A 7,466-nucleotide genomic window follows, 5' to 3' on the forward strand; every position below is an offset into this window, starting at 1 on the left:
ACATGTTTTGTAGCAACAAGGAGATGAAGTAGGCTGCTTTGCTAATACAGATGTCACTAATTTGTCACTGATGTTTTTAGGTTTTCTGAAGGCCACGACTGGTGGTGAGGAAAATCCTTTTTTTAGATTTACATCATTTTCTATAATTTTCCAATGCCTCTGAACAATGGATGACACATTTTAAAAATCAGGATGGTAAGTGAGTACAAGGAGTGTTCTGTAAGCTGCTTTATTCTTATCTTTGTACTCTAGAAGTTCTTGGCAACTAGTTATGGTTGCTGTTTCGAAAGCGCTATCAATGATGGTGTTATTGTATCCTCGAACAACAAGATGTTTACGTAGTTGTCCAAGTCTAGCAGTTTTCGTATTTTCAGTAGAGAACTAATAGTGGGTATTTAAGTAAAGCATAAAAATATATTGTCCTCAAAACCAAACCAAAAAAAATATACAATAACAGCCATTATAACTCAGAGTATGTATTTTTTTAGAAAACTAAGACCCTTTTTTACGTTTTTGTTGATTAAAATTGCTAAACCATTATGTGTGGCATCATAGTTCTCATTGGCAATCATACCACATCTTCTTTGTTATATATTCTTGCTTTTGTTTTGGGTTTTGTACCCTGTTAAAATGACTAACAATTTAGTTATCCAGCTTTATACCTGATAAATCACATTAAGTTTCGGACAATCCAATAATATCACACAGGTCTATAGAATATAAAAACAAATTCTCATTTAGTTTGTTAAATTGTATCAAAGTAAGTTCGTCTACATTCCAGTAATTGAGTTTTGCACCACCATGATTTGATTGTTCCAATATATCTTACGACCGCAGGATGAATACCATTTATAATTCTAATGCAATTATTTTGTAACAATTGTTCTGATTGGATAACAGCAAGCGTAAAATTCTCTATCTCCTGGTCTGTAACTAAGGAAGCCGACATTTTGAATTTCGGAATGTATTGACATGTTATTTCTGCAATAATAAACAAAAAACTCACTTGTTGCGCCTAAATATCTCATGTTTATCAAACTTTATTACATTCTGAAGCGGCACAGAAGCCAGAAAACGCCCGGTGTTTATGTCTGACGCCAGAAGCATACCTATGACGTCACCTAGTGTAGGGACCAAAGAAGATAACATCTTTTCGCGGAATTTTCTTAAATGAAGATTTTACACTGAAATACTGATTGAAATTTAATTATGAACTTGTTTTGCATTAGAATAGAGATAACTGTATTGTATTTGAAGCTTTGCGGACGTCCATCGGTAGTTTTACTGTCGCAAATACCCGTTTACCTGTCTCCGCTCCGCGTCGCCAGGTAAACTAAATTTGCGACAGTAAAACTACCGATGGACGTCCTTAAAGCTTCAAATACAATACAGTTATCTCTTAATTCTAAACACTTGTATTTTCTCTTTTCTGTCACCACGACGATCCATATAATGACCTGTCTGCCTAAAATTTCCTGCCAGTATATATAGCCTTTTTTAATTGAATATATATATATATATATATACCATCATTTACTAATATACCGCTTGCTGTTTGACCACGAAATGACATGTTACAATTGTCACACAGGAAAATATCACTGGCATCACCAAATGTGTCTTTTTTTATGAAGATTCATTTTTTTCTACATTTCTTCTTTATCTAATACTTTTAAGGCAGTCCAGTAGCTGATAAGTTTCTTGCTTGTTTTTTTTATTTCTTACCTGATCTATCAAAATATGAAAAATTGCAAAACATTTATTTGGTGTTTTGTGTTCAATGTCATTTACCAAAATGTCGAATCGTCACAAGTACCTATATATTTTATGCACTACTGCATTTTGTATTTGATAATCTTGACATTTGCACTTCCAAACGACAAATACCTAACACTTGTTACGGATAAGGTAATCTATGCCTGGGATAAGAAAATTCTTAGTTTTTTCGAAACAGTTGTAATACATAATATATGTATAATTTTGTCTAATGCGAAGTCCGTTTCTGTGTATGTTACAATTTCATGTTGTGTTGTTGTTCTCCTCTTATGTTTAATGCATTTCCCTCAGTTTTAGTTTGTTAACCCGATTTTGTTTTTTGTCAATCGGTTTACAAGTTTTGAACAGCGATATACTACTGTTTCCTTTATTTAAGTCTAAACAGGGTATATGCTGTGACATATACAGACTCATGGTTTATATTTTTCTTCACCTCAAGGAATACAAAGACTAAGCCAGGAATGTCAAATTTAATAAATGTCTGAGACCAGAAAAACTTATAAAATATATAGCTTTGAAACTTGAGTAAAATAAATATGTCTGCACACACAAAAGAACTTTTTATTGTTATTTGTATATTTTCATTTGATGTTATAATAATATGTTACTCTCTTTAGGATGGCAGATCTGCACTTCATCATGCTGTACTGACTTCGAAAACAGAACTCGTTCAGTTACTCGCTGTTGGTGGTATTGATGTTAATTTACAGGACCAGGTGAACGAAAAACTGACAAAGATAAACAATCTACCATGGTGTTTGGTGTTCATGGTGTTATTGCAAATACATTTTTTTTATACAAATTTGCATCATGTCAAATATCAATTTTACTGTTCTGGATTTACATGCCGACAATCAAATATTCTCATTGATGCAAGATATCGCACAGTGGAAAATTAAAACATCATTAATACGACGAAATGCTTCAAAGTTTAACAGTTACTGCATAAAGAGATAAAATGCCAATAATTATAATTGTTTCGGAAATCTAAAACCACAAAAAGAAATAAATAAAAAACAATCCTGCTTTTATTGCAACCATAAATATATCGTAGTGCATGGAAAGTCGTCTAGGTGAAACTGTTGATATTTTGTGCTACATATTTCGTAATGGTAATATTTAAAAAAACAATTTGTTTTTAATACGAGTATTAAAATGGTTTATGTTAAATTCAGTTGTATTGTCAAAATACATTCCTTTTTTCGCGATATCACAACAAATCAAATGTCATATTGCATAATTTAGGAAAGTTACATTATTGGTGGCTTTTGGTTATTTTTTGCTCTTTTATCGGACAGTTGACTCTTCGACACATGCCCCGTTTCTATTCTAAATTTTTATTCAATAAACAAGATTCATATTCACAAAAGATCAATATACATTTTTTATCAATTTATATTGCTTAAAAAGCTGAAGCACAGTAAACTGATACATCAAATGTGCTTCCACAAAAAAGTACATAGAAGTAGAACGTTATCAGGATCTGCCTACCCTTCCGGAGCACCTGAGATCACCCCTAGTTTTTGGTGGGGTTCGTGTTGTTTATTTTTAATTTTTCTATGTTGTATCATGTGTACTATTGTTTGTCTGTTTGTCTTTTTCATTTTTAGCCATGGCGTTGTCAGTTTATTTTAGATTTATGAGTTTGACTGTCCCTTTGGTATCTTTTGTCCCTCTCTTATCAAATATTTGTTATAGCCTTATTAACATTAAAACATACTTATACAAAATCAACTTTTAATTTTTAATCTTTTATGTTTGAAAGTGTTAAACAAATACACATTTTCAGAATATGTTTCAGTCAACACTTTTACACTTCAATAAAAACAAATACCATGATTCATTTCTTAGTTAAGAATGATTGTTGAAATTGTAGTTTGTTGTCTAATTGTAATGTTTTTCTCCGTCTAGAATGGTTTGACAGCTCTTCATATTGCAACTACAGAAAGAAATGTAGCAGCTGTTCATATCCTTCTTGACAATGATATTGATATCAATTTACAGGAAACGGTAATATTATATATTTGAACTAGTTAAATTTTTCCACTTTTCTGTGGAAAGACCTATTGTTTTTCTTCTTCTGATTATTTTTTTTTCTTCTTCCGCCACTTATTTTCTGATGGTGCTTTTTTGCTTACATTTTTTGCGTATGCTATCGTACAGTTATTACGATTTTGAAACTGAACCTGTTAAGCCGAACACTTTTTAGTGTAAGAGTTATCTCACCAAACACTATTTTTCTTGTGTACAAATCTTCTTCGTAACCGTTAAAAATTGCAACAAAATTATTTCACCAATTGTTCGTTATATCCTAAAAATCTTGAAAATTATTTAGAACGAAGCGGTTCGGACACTCCATATGAGAGTTATTTCCCATTCTGTATTTGAAATGAGTAAAATGTATATATATTTAGTAAACCATATTTGATAGAGACCTAGGGTCTTTTGTGTTGATGTCCTTGGCAAAAACAAAAGAAAAAAGGGTCAAAATCAAAGGTAAAGGTTATTTCTTAATTTGGATTTTGGATTATTTTCACCTTTTTTAGAACACCGTATAAGATATTGACAACATATATTGCCGTAACACATACATATTGGTTTGAAGGGTACGCTAAACTTAAATTGGAGTTTCCCTCCCTCTTTTTTTTAAATATGCGTATAGTAATACAAAACAAATTTTTACAATTTTCAAATCAAACTACTTTTTTTTGTGGAAAGAGAACAATTAGTTTTTAATTTTTATCTACATTCGTGGTCTCTCAGTTGTTTGCCCAGAACAAATGCCAAATTTTCAATGTGTATTCCAAACGTTGATGAAACGAACAATATGTAGTCAGGCATTGGCCATATTTTGTATACTCCCAGTCTTTTCATTTGAAAATTTCTAACTCGATCGTATTAGTACATCGTTAGTTGAAAACTATGCATTAATCAACTGATTTGTGTTAAAAAAAAGTATAATATTAAACTAGAGCTACCGCATTGGGACTATTGTGTACATGTACTTAGTTGCTAATGTGAAATGTTCAAAGAAGGGGATGTTGTGCAGTTTTTGGTTTTCGGTAATTCTTTGAATATAAACTGTGTTATATGTACATACAATGATTTGAAGAGTGCGTATCACCTTATTGAAATTATGTTTGATCAGAAAAACTAGAATATAGAATATAGAATAGCAAACACTGCTTTAATAACTAAATTGTTCTCAAATAGAATAACAAAAAAAGATATTTCATATCTCAAATAGAGTATTAAAAGCAATGAGTAAACGTTTTACATACAAAGAGACATAATAATCTAAAAGAGTATTTAACTAATTCAAAGAAGGAAAAAATATATAAACACGAAATCAATACAGAAAAAAATATAATGAACAACAAACTAACTGCAGAGCTTCTTGATAAAAAAAAAAAGAGGAAACAATACAAAACAAATAGAAAGAAAGAAAAAAAAAGATAAGAAACGAATGTATAAACAGGTGTCGTATCCCAATAAGAGAAATCAATTTTGAACTATTCTACATATTACAAAGGAGGAAACATAAAGGCTCGGGATACTTGATGAGGATAAGCCTAGGTCTACATGACCATAACCGAAACACCCTTTTTGTAGTATACACACAACAATTCTACTACAATCATGCAATTGTGAATTTCTAGAAAAATATGGAAATAAATGCAGAAGAATGTAATCCATAAGCGGAAATATTTATCATACACTGAGTTTACCAGCTCTTAATTACTCTAAATGTATGCACATAGGAAATTGATTTAAAAACGAAGGATTATGATCAGATATACTGGATTGGTCCTGGACCCGAATGATTTAAACAATTCATTGTTTAAGAAGGATAATAAGAAGCACGTTTTTATTGTATTTTCTTTTAGCTTGTTAACAAGTAGCTACATATTTTATCAGGGCTGTTTTTATGTCCTCCTTTAAAATCGGAATCACCATGTGTATACTAAAACTATCTTACAATCTATCTAAATTGCTATCACATATATGTTATGATTACTAAAATGTAAAGAACATAAGAACACGTTATTGATTGATGATACGCGTATCATACAAATATCGTTAGGGTACAAATGTACAAGGAATGTTTCATTTTGAAAAGGACAGGAAGTGTTTACTTTAGAGGTTGTGGTCTGTCTATCTTTTGATCTTTGTAAAGGTTGATACAAAAGAGAGATTTGTTTTTCAATCAAAGCTGTATTAAAACATGTACTTTACTAATAAAAGCATATGCTAGTAAACTATAGCTAATCCAGAAACTATTGTAAATAGTTATCAGATGTACCAGGATTATAATTTAGTACGCCAAACGAGCGTTTTGTCTACATAAGACTGATCAGTGACGCTCATTTATAAAGCCAAACAAATACAAAGTTGAAGAGCATTAATGATCCAAAATTCCAAAAAGTTGTGCCAAATACGTAAATTATTATATGGGCGTATACTACATAAACACAATTTCGAAGCCATGATAACGATTTATTGTCGCGTTGGCGTAAGCGTTCATTTCTTCTCAGTATATTATGAACATTCAATTTATGCTCAAACGACGCAGGTGGCTCCATTTTCAGGTGATAATTAATCCTTGATGCATTATACACTTAGGTTCATAAAGGAGTAGGTTCAGTAAAAAAATATAGCAGTTTACAAAATTGTGTAAATGTAATATTTAAGCTATTTATTGGAAAGAAGATTGTTTTTACTACATAAATATGAACTGTTTTTGACAATACAATAATAATATATCGGGTACTAGCATCATTAAGTCATGCTAAATAACTGAAATCTTCAATATTTTAGCATTTTAGTTAAATTTTAGACGGTTTCCGTCTTAAATGAAAGTGGCCACATTCGTGTTCATTCATAATATTGAAATGTAAGTTTTATTTGATGATAATACATAATATATATAATATATATAATGGTTAAGGATGTAGATTTAAACTTGAATCGGAGCGCTTTTCATGAATAAATCAATTAAAATATATCACATAAACTAATCGAATCAATTACAACAGACGTTTAAGTGTTTAAAAAAGTCTTAAATCTTTCGTTAGATGAACTTGAAAATTGAGATCACAATCGGTCCTTTCCGGACCTACTCCTTTGATTATATTTTTAAGGGTGTCTTGATTCTTCTATCTTTTGAAGTCATCAACTATTTCTATTCCATATCTGTTTTCAGCATGAAAATACACTTAATCCGCAAATTACATATTTCACTTCCAGTGGTGTATTAACTTAATTGTTATTCATCTTACAAAGTCGTCATATAATTGTAATGATTTTTTCTTATCAAGAATGGTTGGACCGCCCTTCATAGTGGTGCATGGATCGGGGTAGAAGAAATCGCCCGACTGATAATTGAAAAAGGCATTGATATCAATATAAAGGCAAAGGTAAATGATATGGTACATGTATATAACAAATTAAACCATGAAATAAGTTGAACGAGCAATTACATGCGAAACTTTTACGTAGAAACAAAGTTTTACACATACCAACTAAATGTAGAAGTATGACTATAAGAACATAACTATCATTTGAAGTTAACTAATCATATTTTTACCTCTTTTTTACCTGTGTACAAGCTTCGAATCCACATAACCTAACATATATAAAATATTCTTAAGAAACACAAAATAGAATAATGGTGCTTTGAAACACCCAAC

Source organism: Mytilus trossulus, chromosome 13 (genome assembly GCF_036588685.1).
Source record: "Mytilus trossulus isolate FHL-02 chromosome 13, PNRI_Mtr1.1.1.hap1, whole genome shotgun sequence".
NCBI lineage: Eukaryota > Metazoa > Mollusca > Bivalvia > Mytilida > Mytilidae > Mytilus > Mytilus trossulus.